Source organism: Haliotis rufescens, unplaced genomic scaffold (assembly GCF_023055435.1).
Source record: "Haliotis rufescens isolate VD_foot unplaced genomic scaffold, xgHalRufe1.0.p SCAF_10, whole genome shotgun sequence".
In the NCBI taxonomy this organism is placed as follows: Eukaryota; Metazoa; Mollusca; class Gastropoda; order Lepetellida; family Haliotidae; genus Haliotis; species Haliotis rufescens.
In genome coordinates this window covers 31,939,254-31,961,171 of record NW_025963780.1, presented here as the reverse complement: position 1 = coordinate 31,961,171, position 21,918 = coordinate 31,939,254, and the positions used below count along the sequence as shown (strand labels likewise).

General features: G+C 40.6%; 1 protein-coding gene across 1 annotated transcript in view; it reads left to right on the top strand.

Moving 5' to 3' along the window:
* LOC124115881 overlaps positions 1 to 21,918 on the top strand; it is a 73,439-nt gene that overhangs the window by 25,183 nt on the left and 26,338 nt on the right. The window lies entirely within an intron of this gene.

Sequence of the window (21,918 nt, the reverse complement as noted above, 5' to 3'; positions counted from 1 at the left end):
TACAGACCTGTATTCAAAATGTCTCTTTGCAACATATTGGGTTTTAGACGATAATTATGGACTAAGTGTATAAAATAGCATTTCTGAAAGTGTATGATTAAGTACAAAATTATATGTGGCTGTCCCGATAGTGTTTCAACAGACGAGGGATGGTAAGGTAGCTAAGTGGGTAAAGCGTTCGCTGGACACGCCGAGGACCCGGTTTCGATTGGGTACAATGTGTGAAGCCCATCTCTGGTGTCACCTGCTGTGATATTGCTGGAGTATTGCTAAAAGCGGTGTAAAAGCCATACTCACTCACTCCAACAGACGAAGACAGAATGACACAGACTGAATAATGAAGCACTAAATAGAGTGAGTGAGTGAGTGAGTGAGTTGGGTTTAACGCCGCTTTTAACAGTATTCCAGTTATATCGCGGCGTGTCAGCTTAATGTGGGAGGAAAGCCCGAAGTGATGCAGGTCTTAGACGTTTACCACTTCGGTGAAACCCACGATCACGGGTATGGTGCTGACAAACCTAGAAACATAATCGGGGCGAACCGGGATTTAGACCCACAATCATAGGTTTCTGGCGTGCCCAAGGGACGCAACTCTGCACAGCGACTTGCGGCGCCTTGGACGACTGGGCCACCCGTGCCCCCCACCAGACCCCTCGCGGGCACTAAATACAGAAGAGTCGAGGGGATGTTGACTGCCACAATATTCCCGCTATATCAAAGCGACCTGTTAATGATCGAGTCTGGACCAGCGACATCAGTGGATAAAATCATGAGCGACCGAGCCCGTCACAGAGCCCAGAGCCAGACCACCCGATTTAACGCGCTCAGGATTATTGCATTTATATAGTGATGCGCATACGTGTGTGTGTGTGTGTGTGTGTGTGTGTGTGTGTGTGTGTGTGTGTGTGTGTGTGACTCCGTGTACTAGTCAGGACCAATGCCAATTTTATCCTGCTAGCTCTGTGAGATACCATACCGCAGTTTAACACGAATACCTCACTCAAACACAGTATACTGACTACGAGCCGGCCAGTCCTTGTTTTAACCCCTTAATGACGAGTTTCAGGCAGGGTAACAACAAGCACCATCTTTTAACGTCTTTTGGTATGGGTTGGAGCCTTGAAATTATCGAAAGAAATACATCTATATTGTCCCAGAATATGCTTTAAAAAGTAATTATACCTCAGACTTGGAAACATGTGTCTGCCATAAAAATCACACTGTTAGAAGGAGATTTAAAAAAAAATCATATTTAGGCTCACAGCTTTAACAAAAAATATCCTGTCTCCGTACAAAATATCAGCATATCAAATGGCCGTTCCCTTTGCGCTTGGCGTCTAAGAAGCTTCAGGCTCCTATTTTTACTTCTCGTTTCTGATTCCGATGATTGGAAACGGTTGTTTATCGAAAAAATATATTTAGAGCAGGCAAGCCAAGGGCAGACAACTCCACCCCCTACTCCATCACCTCCCCGAGTGTCATTAAGGCTGTTAGGTCACTCTAGGTGTTATTGAGGAGATGGAGAAGGATGCCGCCTGTCCAATTAGCGTGCAATGAGAAGTTAGATTCAGTCTTCGGGTGTTTGATATGCGTCTGATTAGTCATGTTGGAGATGCAGCCAACAGAACGCGGGGTCGTCAGAATAAATGTCACGGACAAAAAGCTCTTGTGCCGAATGAGCGGAAGTCCGGAGCAGTTGAAGGGCTTGTAACTTGGGTACCGTGATTATTGAGAATACTGAAAACAGCGCTTGCATTATGAAACACGTGCAGTTGGAATAAAACCCCTCTCTCAAGTGCCTAATTGCAAGGGCAGGCTACTCTAGTGTAAAATTGGGCCGAGATCCAATCTGACAGTATAATGGCTCCAGAACTCGAATAAGTTTCGTAATTTGCACCGCAGTCAATAGGAAGGCTCTTTAATGTTACTTGGTAACTACACGAGATTGAAAGAGCCCGCAAGTAAGGAACTAATGGTAAATGACCATCCATTTTCTTGTCAATTATGAATCTGTATTTCAATACGTTAATTATTTTACGATTATTTCACCTCAGACATGTGCTAGCAAATATGAAGCTAAAGACAGACAAGAGATCACTCGCCTAAAGTGTTATGGTATCGCAATTATCATATACAGTCTAAAAATATCTATAAAATGTCAAAGAAAGTGACTAACCAGTCCCGATTATCAGACAAATATATTCAAATAGGCACAATAGCCGTAAAACAAATTACTAGCACAGTAAACTACGGTTATACGGAACTCAAAGGGACCACTAATTTTAGTTGGTAATAACCGTAGTTCGGTATAAGCATATATACAACATATTTACAAAAATGTCCGGACTAAAAAATAACTTCGTTATATCGGTAAGTTCGTTGTAAGCGGGTTCGTTATAAACGTAGTTTACTGTATATGAAAGGATGACTGACAATCAATGATGACCAAGTGTTGGCGAAAATGGTACATGTCCTGCCAAACGTTAAGGCCAGGGAATAATCAGTCTCGACTATCTGCCAAGACATCACATTGTTCCAAAACACAATGGTGTTGTGCAAACCTAAAACATATTCATTATTCCCAATAAATGACATTTACCCTACGGAAACACAGCTGACGAGCGAGTTTAAAAAGAAACAGTCATTATTTGAATGTAACGAAACAAGAGAGGTGGGCCACATAGTAAACAGTTTCTAGTTTGGGAAGAAACCAGTGTGTCCTTTCAGAGTCGTATGAGCCCCGGACAAGTGGACCAATGGTGTCCCTTGTCGTGTATTCATACCAACTGGACTGCTCCGTATTCCTTAACGGTGGGCCGTTCTCAACGGGATAGCCTTGTGGTTAAAGCGTTCGCTCGTCACGGTGAGGGCCCGGGTTCGATTCCCCACATGTCTATGAATGAAGCTCATTTCTGGGGTCATTGTCCGTGCTGTCGGTGGAACATGGCTAACAACGGCTAACAACTCTTTTCACTCACTGTAGTCAACGTTCTGAATCCAATACCCAATACAGATCTAGACTTTGTAAAGCGTTTCATTTCGAATATATAAACACTTATTCTGTAACTGCTAAGCTTATATGACTGACGGACTGACTGAGTATGGTTTTACGCCGCTTTTAGCAATATCCCAGCAATATCACGGCGGGGGACACCAGAAATGAGCTTCACACATTGTACCCATGTCGGGAATCGAACCCGGGTCTTCGGCGTGACGAGCGAACGCTTTAACCACTAGGCCACCCGACCGCCCTAAGCTTATATGATCATGTATAAGATTTGTTTTAAAAACCACATGGTTATTGAACGACTTGATATCGTGGTCCGGAATTGGTAAGAGCCTCTTAAACGTTTTGTTCGGGGATAGAACCAACAATCAATACAATGAAAGCTTGTGAAAGAAACGAGAGTTCATTCGGTTATTAAAACATATTTGTGACGTCACTTTATTGTTTTGGCGATACATTAGTTTCAAAATTGATTGTCAAGTGTTCACGCATATTATCTAGAACGCAAATTTCAATTATGTAAATTTGGAATTAACGGAACCATTTGTTTTTGGTTTTGACTCTGAAGTGAATGATTTCAAATAAGGTCGAATAACATGTGACGCCAAAAAGGCTCGAAGCCGCATCGTTTGTAATGAGAACGTGTAAATGGTGATCAAAGATACGTCAACACGTGATAAAATGGTGTGAAATTAATTATTCTCCTCATCATTAAGGCTTGGGAAATGATATATAATGCTTCATAAACTGCCGAGCAAACGACGGTATATACCCATGTTTAATGGCGGCTAAAAAGAAACAAACAAGAAATAATTATTCGTTAGTGATGTATTTCATGCGGGTGTCATTGAAGGTATAACATGCATCATATCCTCGAGAATGTCACAGCAGGTCAGCTTGATAACATGTTGATGACGTTCTCATTTTTTTGGTGTCAAATCCATATTCTTTAATATTTTCTTTAGTCCGGCGTTTATAACAATATTAATGTTACCTATCTGCACTTTAGACTTATAATTGGGAACATGTCCCTTGAAATGAATTAAACTTTAATATAAAATACAATTATTTCACCACCCTTTGATGAGAAACTTACAACAAAGAGGAGAATATACATCCTTTTTCAGGGCTCTATATTGCCAATTACCTCGACCGGCATGTTGTCAACACGTGCAAGCGATTGCAATGTCTAAGACCCCGGAAATTGCAAAGAGCCTTGTGTCATCCATTCTGAAGATCAGCGTTGGCGTGATGCATGCGTGTTAGCAGCAGAGCCCATAATTCACATGCACCTTGCATGACCGTCTGTTCCATGTTTGTTTGTTTGTTGGTTGGTTGGTTAATGCCGCACTCAGCAATATTCCAGCTGTATGACGGCGGTCTGTAAATAATCGTGTCTGGAACAGACAATTCAGTGATTGACATCATGAGCTTCGATCCACGAAATTGCAACAACCAAGTCAGCGAACCTGACCAACCGATCCCGTTAGTCGCCTCTTACGACAAACAAAGTCGCCCTTTACGGCAAGCATGAGTTGCTGAAGACCTATTCTACCCCGGATCTTCACGGGCCGTCTGTCCCATGTACAGCACAAGAAAGTATAAGTATTGGTTTTAGAAAGTTGGGATGTGTTCTCAGTTAGAATATACCCGTAACTGTCGTTACAATAACTCCTTTCTTATGTTATTTTTCCATTATTCATATTTTGATGGCAAACAATTATTTCCACGTACATCAGTATGTTCGTAGTGTCTGTGTGTCGTGTAAAAACCTATACATCAGGAGGATACCAATCGGTTATCATAATCATTTTTTAATAACCATCACAGTAGCAGTATCTTTAATGAAACACGTTATCTAGACCGAAATAACCTTTTTCCGTTTCTCTTAGTGTCATGATTTACTCCTCTGAATTTTCTTAATAAACAAGGACAGATAACTCCAAACATATAGTCGCTCAAATGCTTTGACAAGAGGACAATCTTTTCTAAGCTCAGACACACGACGTATAAAGAAATTCAAAGCATTTCTATCGCATTTTTTCTCAAACCTTAAACGAAAGACATCTTTTTCACCTTTCAAGTTATTTAAGTATAAACATCCCTTCGTAAGTGTTCATTATCAGCGCACCAAATAAATATGGAGTTCTTATAACGAGCTTCAGAAAGTGCATACATGGTCAAAGTGGCTAAGTCGGTCGATTTGGCAATTCCACAAATCTGGTGCGAGCTCATCAAACATCACTTTGTCTGCTGGTTTAAATTCTCAATCAATCCAGCAAAGGTTACCCTAATTACTCAGAAAGTGTGGATCAGGTTACCACATTGGTATCAATTGCAATGTCTAGAACTAAGCATGGCATTGCCCCGTAGATCATCGGCTCCACTTAACTTATCTTTTCATAAAACGATGGTTGTAAGCCTATGTTAGTTGTGCAAACGTGGGTTAATAATGCAAAGATCGGCTCGTAACGCAAGCATAGGTTATTATTGCAACAGGCGAACAATTGACTTGCCTTTGCATGTGTTTGTTAACGGATGCACCTGTGGAGCAGGATAGACATACCGTTTCGCGAACAACTGGTATCATCACTATTTGATAGTGATTCATAAAGACAGTCATGCTTATGATGCAGTCGGAGTCGTACGGTGGACTGGGGATTTGTTTTGATTGTGGAAATGGTTTTTGTGCCTTTATTGAACTACAGGGATTTTGATGGCCACAATAGTTTGGTGAAACTGGGTCTTTTTCGATCTGGAGCGTTTTGCACATAAACGGCTGAAATGAAAATCAAAGAAGCTTGAAGCATTATTTCCTTCACCAAAGAAATCTATTTCATATTCCCTAAACGTTTCCTGAGAGGTCCCAATGATTGACCTTCTGCATGGTATACACGGTAAAAAGAGCTCTGTTCATTACATCTTCATCTCATCAGCGACTCAATTTGGAGGCAAATATTTCTGAGGAATTTGTCTCTAGTTGAAACTGATTGTCCATTTCCTGAAATAGATCGCCTTGTCAACACTCTTGTAATCAATGTCACATTAATGCATTGATCCATCTAGCTTGTCGATTTCGGTAGCATGTCTCGTTGATTGATTGACCACAGGAACACTGAGGTCTTCCGCGAGCAGGAAGCTCTCTATTTCATCACGGGAGTTCAATTGTTAAAAACGATTTGGTTTTGAGGGAGGGAGCAAAGATAGCCTTCTGGTGCAGAAACCAATCAACTTCGCAAGAAGTTTTAGTGTACAAAATCAAATACAAGAGTGGAAAACGACGTCTTATACGGAAGCTCATTTCAATGTGGGATATTTAGATGTTAAGCAATATCTTCGAAAACTCGGATGTTGACCTCAACATTAAAATTTAATTAGTATTTTTTGCTGTTTGACGAGATTTTATTGGAGTAAGTTACAAGTTCCGAGTATGTTTCATATTTACACATTTGTGTTTGGATGTGTGTGTGTGTGTGTGTGTGTGTGTGTGGGGGGGGGGGGGGGCTTTACATACCTGGTGTGGCCGTTGTGACACCAAACGTTACTCACTCATATTATGATGAACGATAAACACGCATTTATATTGAAGCCTTGAGATGGACGTCTTGAATTGAAGTCTTGTGATGGACGTCTTTATATTGAAGCCTTGAGATGGTCGTCTTGAAGTTGAAGCCTTGAGATGGACGTCTGGAATTGAAGTCTTGTGATGGACGTCTTTATATTGAAGCCTTGAGATGGACGTCTTGAAGTTGAAGCCTTGAGATGGACGTCTTGAAGTTGAAGCCTTGAGATGGACGTCTTGAAGTTGAAGTCTTGAGATGGACGTCTTTACATTGAAGCCTTGAGATGGACGTCTTCATATTGAAGCCTTGAGATGGACGTCTTGAAGTTGAAGCCTTGAGATGGACGTCTTGAAGTTGAAGCCTTGAGATGGACGTCTTGAGATGGACGTCTTGAAGTTGAAGCCTTGAGATGGACGTCTTGAAGTTGAAGTCTTGAGATGGACGTCTTGAAATTGAAGTCTTGTGATGGACGTCTTCATATTGAAGCCTTGAGATGGACGTCTTGAAGTTGAAGCCTTGAGATGGACGTCTTGAAGTTGAAGCCTTGAGATGGACGTCTTGAAATTGAAGTCTTGTGATGGACGTCTTTACATTGAAGCCTTGAGATGGACGTCTTTATATTGAAGCCTTGAGATGGACGTCTTCATACTGAAGCCTTGAGATGGACGTCTTGAAGTTGAAGCCTTGAGATGGACGTCTTTATATTGAAGCCTTGAAATGGACGTCTTGGTATGGATGCCTTTAACAGATAGACAACTTGGTGTTGACTCATTGATATCGATATGTTGATATGGATGCCTTAAGGTGGACGTATTCATATGTATACCTTAAGATGGTCGTCTTGAGAAAGATGCCTTACGATGGTTTTTGTGAAGTGGACTTCTTAACCTCTTCGGAGTATAACTTCTCGTACATGCAATGGTTATAATATATCATGCTGTGATGATGTCCCTGTGTGTTTCAGGAAACCGTGTACATAATTGTTTCAGAACTGCGCGCGTCTTGTCAGAGCACGTAGCAATCTATACCATGTCATCACACAAACACATTAACCGCCCGTCTCCCATTCTTTTTGTTAGAAAAAATACAGAACAAACACACACATAGTTACGAATACAGGTTCAGTGATTACATTGCATTGCGAAAATAAGTCTGCTTGCCTTGACAGCTATCTAAAAACATTTGGGCCTGGCAGCGTGTTGTCTGCATGTATATTCACTTACAAGGCGATCTGTCTTTAAAGCGACTAAAGTGACTTCACCATTATAGTTCCCCAAGACTCTGTACGAGCACAAGAACTAGTATCTCCGTGTATTTCTTGAAGGGACATCTTATCATCATGTTTTCCACATCAGAACTCGAATGCGAAATGGAGGATTGAAATTCTTGGGTATTATTGAAAACTACAAAATGAAATATCACTATTTTGAGAACGGCTAAAGCCTGTTGATGACTTCAGGAGTAACAGGGCTTCTGGTCAGTCACAACGCTAACTTCGCGTACAACGGTTATGACAAAATAATGTCTACACCTATGTTTAACAGACAAACGCTTTTACCACCAGGCTTCCCCAAAGATCCATTCCGCCTCTGACATTCGGCAAGAGTGTATTTCTTGAGGAGAAGCAAGACTTAGTATATATATCGACTTTAATCCCTTTAATATGTTCTTTAATCCCCGACAGTAACTCACCACCGCCCACTACTCAACTACTGGGCAAAAAAAAAAGTATACACTTGAAAATAGGATTTGACCAAATATTACAAACGGTCGCCTAAACACTGCAAAATTAAGGTTCAAAACACAACTGGGGTACCAAATGTATCAAATATATCACCATCGAATAAAAATGTCTTGTTTGTTTCATTTATAGCAACTACGTCTGACGGCAATTTATATGGCTTGGTACTGGTAGTCATCTCATCCAGCGTTAGAAGTGTCCGGGGGGACATCATGTCGTTGTATTCCAGCTTATTGACTATTTATACCTTTGCCAAGGCGTGCTCTAACGCAGTGATGGTAATCTCCATACACAAAGAAAGACAAGGAAAGGCAGTATATGTACAATTAGGGCGGATTACAGTTCTGCTCACGAAATAAAAGACAGCAGAGGGCATTCACTTGAAGGTCACACCATACACCACCCCCCACCCCCACCACCCCATCCCCAGCCCCACCCCCACCCCCACCCCCACCCCACCCGTGTAGCGGATCATCTCGTGCATGATTACAAGATTACAATCGGTTTTCAGTATCCTGATCCTACATATGGCGCACACCGCCATGCTATGCCCCCCCCCCCCTCTTCACACACACACACACACACACACACACACACACACACACACACACACCGACTCACTCACTCACTCACTCACTCACTCACTCACTCACTCACACTCACAACCACTCACAACCACTCACACGCACAACGATGTTTGGAGCGTGGGGATTACAATACACTTGATTGGGGGGATAGGGATAGAAAGCACTATCAGTAATTTCACCGGCACCTGCATCCCCAAGGGGCAATAACTCCAAGCTGTGTTGGTCTGGCGGCTACATTAATTCGGGCAATGTGCTGGATGCGACCGATCAACTGGTCGTTTGTTTGTTGTTTCTTTTTCAGCCTCAGTCAGTAGTGTTTCCAGTATACCCTGACGGCTTGTAACTAATCGAGTCTGGGCCAGTTAACCGGAGGTTGATATTATGAGCAAGCCATAGCGTATGGGTAGGATGACGCTCAATTACCAAGCCTGACCACTCTGTCTTAATTGATATCACAGTGTATGACCCCGTTCTTGTTAATTGTAACCATGACTACTCGTAACTATTTATCAATTTATAAGATCAACAGAAAAGCTTTGATCCTTTGAAGGGTAACTGGGGCGGTCGGGTAGCATGTTGGTTAAAGTACAGGAGTCCGTATCTAAAAATAGACGCCCTCGTGCATATTCATGACCATCTCCACACGCGAGTCGGGCTCGCGTGTGGAGATGGTTATGAATATGCATGAGTGCGTCTATTTTTAGATACGGATTCCTGTGGTTAAAGCGTTCGCTCGTCACGCCGAAGACCCGGGTTCGATTCCCGACACGGGTTCAATGTGTGAAGCCCATTTCATTGCTGACATTGCTGGAATATTGCTAAAAGCGGCGTAAAATCAAACTCATCACTCACTAAAGGGTAAGTAATGACCAGTAACTTATTACATCTGACATTGTCACAGTTAATAAACGATGGGATGCCTTCCATATCAACTCGGGTGACAGTGCTGCTTAGCCTAAAGAAGTCAGGTATGTTCTGACTGTGTCTCTGTGCGTGTTGGTTCGTTGCTTCGCACCAGGATACAGACTCCAGTTGGTTTCCTCGACATAATGGCTTACGCTTTATTCTAATAAGACCAATGCATGTACACGTCTTTCAATGCCGACGGGGATATTGCTGCAGATGGTGAATACGTTAAACCGACATTTTTATTTTCTAAAAACAATATTCGATTAAAAAGAAATAACATTTCTGATACAGCTTAGTAATTGAGTGAAGAATACTTAAAAGGCAATTACTTTTTAAAAAGCAGAATAGTCGCAGAAAAATAAGTCTATGCCATACTTTGATGGGTTCCTTTGAAGTGGTATGAATAATTCTATCATTCCTTCCCAGATGAAATCTCTAACCCAGACGGTCTAATGTACTCCAGCTGTAGGTTTCAAGTCGTGATCAATATCGTCTATTGTTAAGTCGCCTACTCCCAAATGACATGTGCCGTTGAAGAATGCAACGAACAAATTTCCTGGAACAATTCCAGTGAATCTGGGCTTAAAGTTATTGTGCGCTTAATGTTAATAGCTTAGATTTCTGCAACATATTTCAGACCCGTTTCCGGATAGGAATATTTGCTATAACTATTATATAACTGCTAAAATTTAAAATCAGATTGCTTGTGTTTACTTTTGTCTCTATTAAGGTCAACCCCGCGGGTTTTTAAGGTGAGGTGAGGTGAAATTAGGTTTAACGTCGCGTCCAAGATTATTGCACTTATATAGCGACGTGCATGTACGTGTGTGTGTGTGTGTGTGTGTGTGTGTGTGTGTGTGTGTGTGTGTGTGTGTGTGTGCGCGTGCGTGTGTGTGTGTGTGCGTGCGTGCGTGCGTGTGTGTGTGTGTGTGTGTGTGTGTGTGTGTGTGTGTGGCTGCTTGTACTAGTCCGGACTGATGCCGATTTATAGTGCGAGCTCACTGAGATACCATGCCGCAGTTTAACATGAATACCCCACTCAGACACAGTTGACTGACTCCGAGACGAGCCGACCAGTCCTTGTTTTAGCCCCTTAATTCCGAGCGCCAGACAGGGTAACAACAAGTACCATCTTTTAACGTCTTTTGGTATGACGCGGCCGGGGATCGAACCCCGGACCTTCCGCTCTCCGGGCGGACGCTCTACCTCTAGACCAGGGTATTTAAGGGTAGACTTGATCTCAAGTACACTTTGGTAATCTTCGATTATGCACTGGGTTATATATCCTCGTTCAATGTGTAAATACCTTGGACCCATTCGCCTCCATATTGTCGTTCCGGAAGTGGCGTCATAAGCGGCATCCTCCGATCTCGAGTGTAGCACATACATTCTGTAGCTCTTAAGAGGAATATAGTTGGATTTTAGACACGCTTTTAGCGTCGCGATATTTCAATCGGAATACAAACAAAGCCATGGTTGAGAAAGGGTTCATGGTATTTAGAATATCCTCTTGTTGTGGGTTTTTGGACGCTTAGGAAACACTGTAGTTTTCTCGCTAGTCTGTCATACAGACCCTGAAAAACATATCAACAGCCCATGCAAGTCTATAATGTTTGCTAAGTCTAGATTATTGCACTGAAAATGAAGAAAGTCTCTGGGCTCCTTATTATTATTATGTGTTATAACTGTAAGTCAACAACTGTTTTTTTCTGTACAATATGTTCATTTCAGAGACTAGATGTTAGTCTATTTTCTCGCTATTCACAGGAACAACTGTAAAACACCTCACTCGCCTATAAACGACATCTTTATATTATAAACAAGCCATCATTCGAGTATTTACAATGTTTGAGTGACATCCCTCCCCTCGTTATAACGCGATAAATCACGATAAACATGGCAGATATGGAAATAAAATATACTGACCATTCTTTGCTGCGGTAGGCCAGGATAGGTAACTATTGTGGATTGGGTGTTCCGATAGCAGGGGTCGTCGCTCATGCTTTCAGTCACTGGTTAGTCTGGTCCAGACTGGATTATTTCCAGGCCGCAGCAGTATAGCTGAAATATCACATACTGTGATGTAAAACAACATTCAACATTAAGGTCGTCATGTAAAACAAAGCAAAATTTACTTAATCCTACGTGTTTAAATATATGGTTATATATATTCTGAATATTCCCCATTTTGCATTAGTTTAAGGTTGTAGAAACATCGTATTGTTAGTACACAGTTTTTCACAGAAATAGGCTCTTCCCATTCATTTGATTAAATTTAATTTTGCCTATTATTTATAGCAGCATATTGTATTCCGAATTAGTTATGTCTTATTTCACCTACGAGAATACCAAGTTTAATACGGATTTGACATTTACAACATGAGATTACTATATGATACATCCACTCACATACACAGGATGAGACACGTGTATAAATTGCCGCTGAGAGTTCTCAACTTTCAGATATTAATGATGGTGCTATATTTGTGTGTAAGTTGACACTTGTCCCGGAGTGTAGTAATGGTATATTTGTTAGTGCGTGTAGAGTTGATGTCGTCGACTTAATGAAGTCCCTGCAGACGTATGTAAGTGATAGATCTATTAATTCAATCCCAGAGCGTAATCTTGTCTTACAACTGTTTCTGGTTGTATCAATCATGACACTCGAGAGCTGAAATATTCACGTACACCTGTACTCACTGGACGCTGTAAATATGGACACTCGCCTTTTCGACGGTAACGTTGAGAAACGTCCCTATATAATACATGTGGATGAAGATGACAATTATAAAGATGATAAATTTGGTGGAGATGATGGTAATGAAGACGAATATGAACATGAAGATGCTGCTGCTGCTGCTGCTGCTGATGATGATGATAGGAATAAATGTGGTGATGATGATGACGGTGATGATGATGATGATGATGATGACGGTGATGATGTTGACGACGACCATTGTAAAGATAGGAATGAATGTGATGATGATGATGATGATGATGATAATGACGGTGATGATGATGATGATGATGATGACGACGATGGTAAAGATAGAAGATGCTGCTGCTGATGATGATGACGATAGTAGATCTAGAGATAGGAATAAACGTGATGATGATGATGATGATGATGATAGGAATAAATGTTATGATGATGATGATGATGATGATGATGTTGACGACGACCATTGTAAAGATAGGAATGAATGTGGTGATGGTGACGATGATGATGATGATGATGATGATGATGATGATGATCGTAATGATGATGATGAAGATGATGACGACGACCATTATAAAGATAGGAATGGATGCGGTGAAGATGATGATGGGGAGAAGGGGGATGATTAAATATATATACGTACTCGGTATCTATGTGAATGGTCCGCTAACCTTGAATACGTTAATCCGCTATCCAATAACATATGACAGTAATACATCTGAGAAAGCAACATCGCTTATTCTGATTCTCACAATACCTGTGACAATGACCCCTCCAAGACCCTACTTATCATATACTGACGTGATAAAAGAACGTTCGCAGATCGATTGTTAGGCAATCGATCTGTTGTCAGGATGATACATTGGCTGGCAGCTGATCTGGTGCAACACACTTCGCACGCTAGGGTCACAAACACCTTGGTCTTACAGAGTGTATGATAATGGTTGAGCTGTCTGATAATGCTATTGATTGTGTGGAAGAAAAAAGCGTGAGTTTGATTTATGATCTTTGATGACAACACGTCGTCATATTCCCGTAGGCTGTTCTCAAGTTAAATAAATAAACGGACGAAGACGACAATGATGAAGGTGATGATAATGCTATTGGTACTGCTGCTGATGTTGGTGAAGAAGATGAAAATGATGATACAGACGATTTGACGATTATGTTGATGCTGATGATAATTGATTGATGAAGAAGGTGATTAGGATGATTGAGTGTCGACGATGACGACGATAATGATAGTGACGATGAAGATGATAACGATGACGACGATGATGGTGATTGTGACGACTATGATGAGGATGATGATGATTGTGAAGATGTTGACGCCGGCGAGGACGATTATTCTGGAGTTCAGCAATGGTATTTCACAAATATAACCAATGTTGACACATCATGTAAAAACTATCTCTGCTGTTTTTAAAATTTACAAGGTCTCTTTGGACAGAAACCAGTTTCGCTTTCCGAGGAGAGAGCAGTGTCTTCTCGACAAGCCAAGCCGTGACTTCACTGACACACATAACAATGTCAGTGTCACGCTGAAGAACACGTCGGGACAAAATCAATTCGCCATATGTAAGATCAGGATTTTTCAGATTCGGTGTTCAACACTATCCGTCGAACAACTGTTCTGAGCAACACGTGACCTGATGTCGAAAAAATTGAATCCCTGCAATACTCAATCAAGTTTATTTCGTAATTCAGGCCCCATGCCCCATAGTACAAATGTAAGATGAATAACATTATACGTCACATGTCTAGAGTGTTACATTTCCGTCGATCTCATTTTAAATAATTTACATACATATAAAGCTATAAAGCGTTGTACATTAATATCACTTGATTTAAATAAATTTGTAAACGTAATAGTACCTATATTATATTACTGTAAAGAGGTAAGAAAAGTATTTCTCAAGTGAATTTTTTTTACATAAAAATACATGGTTTTCATCCTCTACTAAATGAAAGTCACATTTTTTACATATAGATTATGTATGAGATATTTTTAACAATGACTTTTTACGAATAATGTTGACTCGAAAGTTGTGAAGATATATTCGAAATTTACACATTGCTCTAACTTATCGTTTGTCTCTGAGTACTGTTATGTAGAATTCGGGTTGCAGAAGAGATTTTTATTAGCATAATGCACTAAAAAAGTAGACGACTCTGAACTGTGGTACCATGATTGGAAATATATATCTCTTAAGCGTCTTCTAAATGCAGATAAAACATGTTCTTATCACCAACATCTTGGAATAACTACACACACGCAAAACCGTTATTAAATAACATTTGTCTCACATACGATGGCCAAATTGACTTTTCCATTCTCATCTAATACTTTAAGCATAACATAACTTTGGAAGGGGTATCGACTTGCATTCATTCGCAAAGGCTTATTCCAGTACTATTCTTTGCGTATTTATAAACATACAATAACGTCCAGTTTCACCCAGGAGAGCTTTGTTTGATGCAAATTTACCCACACCAAGAAAACGTATAAAATAACATGTTTGTATCTTTTCAGTTGTATCATAATATTTAATACCCCATATTTCCGAACCATACATCAATATTGGAGCGATTTTACTGTCAAGTTATATTACAAGCAGACGAGGAATCTATAAATCTGTTATTACTAAACAACTGAAAAACTGGCCCTATTGCCTTCCATGCTTGCAAGGCAAGGGTTTCACATCCTTTAGACCATATTAACCGTGAGGTGAACATTATTCAAAGATATTTATTTATATTCACCATCTTTATCTTCACATTATCCAGTGCCCATGCTTCATACTTGGTGATTATCCCTCCATTTCTTAATACAATAACATTTGATTTATCAAGATCTACACACAATCCCCATTTCAAACAATATGTATTCAAAACATCTAGCTGTCTCTACAAGCCCCGAACAGTATACGAGAAAAGTACAATGTCATCGGCAAATAAGCGTAACATCAGATCTTCAATATTTTGGGTAACAAATATACCATGATTGCAAGCAGCATACATTTATTTTCTTCATCTGAGATGAATTCCTTTCACGTGCTGTAATTTAAATAATATTATGTTATTCAGATAATCTATCAGATTTTTCACATTGTTTTCTGCGAGACGATCATTTCGAAAAAGACTTGTCCCAAATAAATCGACAGCACAAACATATGAATCAATTTCAAGACATAAAATACACATATTTTGATTTTTTTAATTTGAACTGGGAATTTGAAATATTTCTAAATATTCTCGAGTGATCCCTCTGGTGCTCCAGATCTTTTCTCTTGTTCTTTATCCATCATGTAACCTCTTCCCTTACAAAAAAAGTCACACTGTAAAACACTCCAGATCTTTTCTCTTGTTCTTTATCCAGCATGTAACCTCTGCCCTTATAAAAAACGTCACACTGTAAAACACTCCAGATCTTTTCTCTTGTTCTTTATCCATCATGTAACCTCTGCCCTTACATAAAACGTCACACGGTAAAACACTCCAGATCTTTTCTCTTGTTCTTTATCCAGCATATAACCTCTGCCCTCACAAAAAACGTCACACTGTAAAAAACACTCCAGATCTTTTCTCTTGCTCTTTATCCAGCATATAACCTCTGCCCTTACAAAAAACGTCACACTGTAAAACACTCCAGATCTTTTCTCTTGTTCTTTATCCAGCATATAACCTCTGCCCTTACAAAAAATCGTCACACCGTAAGACACGATAAATTGCGCTATATTTGTGTTTCAGTAACGTAATTCAATATTGTGAATTAATGATATGTAACCGGCAGAGGAAATGTTTCCCCACTCAGAGGTCTCAGACTGACATTGCAGCCAGACTGTCACACAATACAAAATTTAATGAAGATTTATTTACATTGGTTTGGTCACACGTCCTCAAGATTGATAACATATCCGATCTTCTATACGGTGGCCCATAAGGGACATGGAGTCTGTTTTTCCATATTTTGATATTTCACGATTTGTCTTACAAATATGTGATATGTGAATCGCTGAAAAACGAAACGAAAATGTCAAAAACTAAAATGAAAATACAGAAAACTATTTCTACCGCGGTGATAATAATTACACCGCGGTGGAAATATTATCACCTCGGTGGAAATAGATTTCTGTTGTTTCATTTTAGTTTTTGACATTTTCGTTTTGTGTTTTTGACATTTTTCATTTTAGTTTTTGACCTTTCCATTTTAGTTTTTGACATTTCCATTTTAGTTTTTGACATTTTCACTTCACATTTTAGCGACTCAATAGCTACTTAAAAGTACATTTTCCATGTTTTCGGATGTTTTTATACATGATTTATCACATATTTGTATGGCAAATTGTGTTAATTTGCAAAAGGTTACGATAAAAGTAAGTTAAACATCAAAATATTGAAAAACAGACTCCATGTCCCTTATGGGCCACCGTACTTCTAGCGATAGTATTTTGTAAGGCAAAGTATTTCGTCAAACGAATTCATTTATGCTGAAGTATTAAGGATACGGTGTGACTGTAATGGGGAAGAGAAAACATCAGATCTGAAAATGAGTACAAAAACCCTGCATGACTTCCAAGATTAGGAAAAACATCCTTCATTGTCTTCTCTTTGAACAAAAACTTTGAGTGGAGTACAAAATAACATTAGAAGTGTAAATAACTCCGGGAGCTGGGGATTTAATCGCCTGCGGTTATCATAAGGCAACACTGTTCTTCATTCATAGAAAGCAGCTTGGCAAACTGGTGTGATATAATTTAGCCTCCTGCTTAGAAATTTTTCCCCTCGGGACAATTCTGATAGCTAATAGACACTGTCAATTTACGCAAGCCTCCGGTATGGTCTCACATCGATAGACTTTGTCTGATAGATACTAGTCGCTGTACTATGCTAACGTTGGTTGCATTTCTAAAGGGCATACACTTTTCTGTGGGTGTTTTATGGGACATGAAACATATTAGGCTGCAGAATGTTCCCCCTGAGGAAAGTGTTTCGAGCCAGGTTCAAAGAGGAAATATAAAACATTGTATAAAATGAGAACATTATATAAACATAAAGTCAGAGCTAGGACCAATTCTGACATTTCAAAGGTAACACTGTGTGTTCTGTGACAATACGTTCCAATACATATAAAAGCAAACGAAATTTGACTTTTTGAATATGTTATTATTCTTGGGTAGTTCACTACTTAACAACGCTCTCATATATTTCAGTCATATGGGATATGTATATAAGTCACATATCAATATGTAAATTAAGGATTGACTGTACTTTCTTCGGTTCATCGAGGCATGAATCGAAAAAACGATGTGCAAACGTTTTGCAGTCAATGAACCGAAAAAGTACAAGTTAATCCTTATAATTAAATTCGACAACGAAAACATGTGTTATCTACAATATTAAAAATAGTTATAGAAATTAAAGCAGAAAAACAGGACGAGATTGATAAAACATTCCAGGCGAAGGAATAAATACCGTCGCGTGACATGAATCAGGTGAGTGTTTGATTTATGTACATAACTTGACACACCCACTAAATCAGTAGCCAATCAACGGAGAGTTTGATCAAAATTAAAATTCATAGGACCTGTCACTCAAACTGTAACAAACCGGAACAAATATGTCCGAGAGAGTGAGTGAGTTGGTTTTAACAGTATTACAGTTATATCGCGGCGTGTCAGCTAAATGTAGGAGGAAAGCCCGAAGTGTGTTCGAGAGAAGGCGGCTGTTTCAAATGACATGATCAGTAACCGCCAGATTCAAACATTAGTTCCCTGAGAAAAATGCGGGTTAAAAATGAAAACCGAAGACATGAAATTTGTTGACCCGGGCGTGCCAAAAACAGCAACTCTTACTGGCGAGCGAGTGAGTGAGTATGGTGAGTGAGTATTCCAGTAAAATCACGGCGGGGGACACCAGAAATGGGCTTCACACATTGTACCCATGTCGGGATTCGAACCCGGGTCTTCGGCGTGACGAGCGAACGCTTTAACCACTAGGCTACCCGACCGCCCACTGGCGAGCGAGCCTGCACGTTTGCTGTTAAATTCCTTCTCGGCCACAGGAAGGTTTGGACTATGAACATACATGAATTTGGCTAAAAAGTCCTGTGCAGGACAAAACAGGTAAGGGAACTCTATAGACTGTAATTAGACTGGGATTAACCGATATTCCGTAGTAATAAAAGTAGTCCGTTTCGGTGGGCGTGGCTACATTTTTTGCATTCATTGGGAAATGAAGGCACTAACATGTGACCAATTCAGCTAATCAGAATGTAGGAATTACATTGAACACAACGCAAATTTAATTATTGATATTTGTATGGAGCGATTCCTTTAAGGCCAGTATTTCACACAGACAGGAGGTCGCATTGCTCGCCGAGTCTCCTTTGACCGCTTGTATTTGACAAAAGGATCTGTCAACTGACGTTAATCAGGGTTCATTTCTCCATGAAAGTAGTGTCAGTATCGTTGATCAGCTGTCAAAGGGGTGACATTCAGTGTGACGTCATCCGGTCTAATGAGAGTCCGCGTTGACACCGACTAGACGTCTTGCGTCCTTGACCTTGCCGTGATCTCACTGCGATCGCGCGCCACAAATGCTGCTGCTAATAGACTGACCAGTGTTTGCATTAAGCCCTGTATATTGCACTGGGAATGCTTTCAACGTGTGCGACATGGAAAGGCAGCTTAAGTGTAAATCAATTTGCTGTATTTTCCATAACCGTGCAAGCATGTTCTCTTATTGAGTTATGCAGTCCCCTGAGGTCAAGGTCAGAACGCCATTATGACGTCATATGGTAATCGTGGTTATAGTGTGTGCCGGCAGGGCGTGATTGGGTTGGACGCAAGAGACAGTGACCCCAGACTCGACATCTACGCCCATATCTCTGCTCAATGTATTTCAAGTGCCAGCTTGGAAAAGATCCTAGTCTCTGCCCGCCACGTATCCAGGCTAAAAAACCTGATCTTGTCCTTTTTGATAAATCCAATGAAATCATTTATATCACTGAATTTTCTGTCCCTTTTGACACTAATGTGATTGACAAGATTCAGGAAAAACATGGCACATATGCAGACCTCGCTTTCGAAATGTCACGCTTGCATCCCAAGTACCAAGTTGTCCGTCTCCCAATTGTTCTTGGTGCCTTAGGTTTGGTACCTCCCAATCTGTTGACTGACATTGGGAGAGTACCCGGGTTTGCTACCAGGAATACAGCCCTTCTGACAATCTTGATAATGCAGAAGGCTGCAGTGTTGGGAAGTCTTCACATTCTCCCAAAAGTTCTGGGAGGGTTCGACTAGGCAGCGCTTCGTGGGAGAAGTCCCATTCGCTGTCTGGGCTGCGTGTAGAGGGGGCAAGGGCCCTGCGTTGATGAAGAGCCTAACAAGCCTGAATGTACCAGGATCACACAAACCCTCTTTGCTGCATTTATTTATTTTAATCCTTGTGACTTTAACAAGCCGGCAATAGAAATGGCACAACTATACAACTATACGGCAAGTGTAACTACATTTAATGACATACCAACCGTTCCGTGTCTGCATTTCAGCTGATGGACATCGTCACTGAGAATGGACACATGTGGAACTAATTCTTTAGCAACGCACCATCGGTGTGGAATATCAAGTTAATATAAAATGCACTCCTTTTAATAACCGAGCAAATTGAATTAACCCCCAGCGGTTATGATCGCTTTCTGGAAATCTAATAACAAATCTTCGATGGCAGCATTGCCACTGGAGGCAGAACTGATGCCAGAGAGCTACTATGCCAAGTACTGGTTTCTGGAGACATTCACTCACTAACTCTGGAACCAACAGTACTTTAAGAGTTCACTGATATTGGCTTTTCCCTCTCTGTTTGAGTTTGAGTGAAAAATAAAACATGGAAGTGATACCCCATGCCATTTTAAAACTTATTCAGTAGATTCCCTAGTACCCAATGACGATCCGGGTTAGAATTGGTCTTCAGTAACCCATGCTTATCTCCCCTCGTGAAGATCCGGGTTAGAATTTTCGTTAGCAACCCGTGCTTGTCTCCCCCTATGAAGATCCAGGTTAGAATTGGACTTCAACACCCTATTCTTGTCGCAAGAGGGGCCAACGGGATCTCTTGTCAGTCTCGCTCGCTGCCTTGGTTGATGCATGTCATTGTATTCCAATTGCGTAGATCGATGCGCACGATGTCAATCACTGGAATGTCTGGTCAAGACTTGATTATGTACAGACCATCGTTATAAACATGTAGCTGGAATATTGCTCTTTGTGGCCTTAAACAACAAACAAAGAAAAGAAACAGTCGTGACAGTCGTGACAGTCGTGACACGTATTAAAACATTGCTTTATGATATATTTAAAACCAAATTTCAAAACAATAAAATATTCATATTGTATGAACTATATGTTAAAGGATGCGGATTAGAAATCATGCAATATTACAACGTCATGTATTTCACCGCTGGCTTTCATATAATGAAGGTAACAGTAAACCTAGTCAGTCAGTGAGTTGGGTTTAACGCCGCTTTTAACAGTATTCCAGTTATATAGCGGTGTGTCAGCTTAATGTGGGAGGATAACCCGAAGTGATGCAGGTCTTAGACGTTTTAACACCTCGGTGAAACCCACGAGCACGGGTATGGTGCTGACAAACCTAGAAACATAATCGGGGCGAACCGGGATTCGAACCTACAACCATAGGTTTCTGGCGTGCCCAAATGACGCAACTCTGCACAGCGAATCGCAGAGCCTTCAACGACTGGGCAACCCGTGCCCACGACCCGATCCAGGAGACTGATGAAGTAGCGAGGGCATGCAATCACGTTAAGGGAGGAACGGGGTTGTCTGGTATAGGGAGGTGGGGTGAAGTTTGGGGCAATATCGTTACCATTTTATATTGAACGCTTTTCAGATTCTTAATGAAGTGACACATTCTTGTTAAAATAGTTTGGGTTCGATTATAAACCTTGATCTGTCAGCAAAAAAGTGAGATTTGAACCCACGACCAACATCACTTCGGGCTTGCCGTCTACATACAAGTGACACCCTGGGATAGGCCTGAAATATTGTCCAAAACGTCGTTGAGTCAAACTTAAACGCTGGCACAAGTTTCTCCACGTCTTACGTTTCTTCCAACGACTGCCGGCAATATCTTCCACGGGTTCATGACATCAATTAAATCTCATAATACCGCGTGTGTCCATAAACGACCAAGATGAAACGTGCAACCAAGCCATGCTTTATATTGAATTAGATTTTGGCTAGATTTATATCCCAGGATATTAGAACATTTCGTCAAAGTGGAGTAATTTCATATTGGCTTCTTTGCAAAACGGGGGAAGTTTATTGGTGGGCTTTGGTGAGATGACTAGTGTGAGACCGTTGATGAAACAC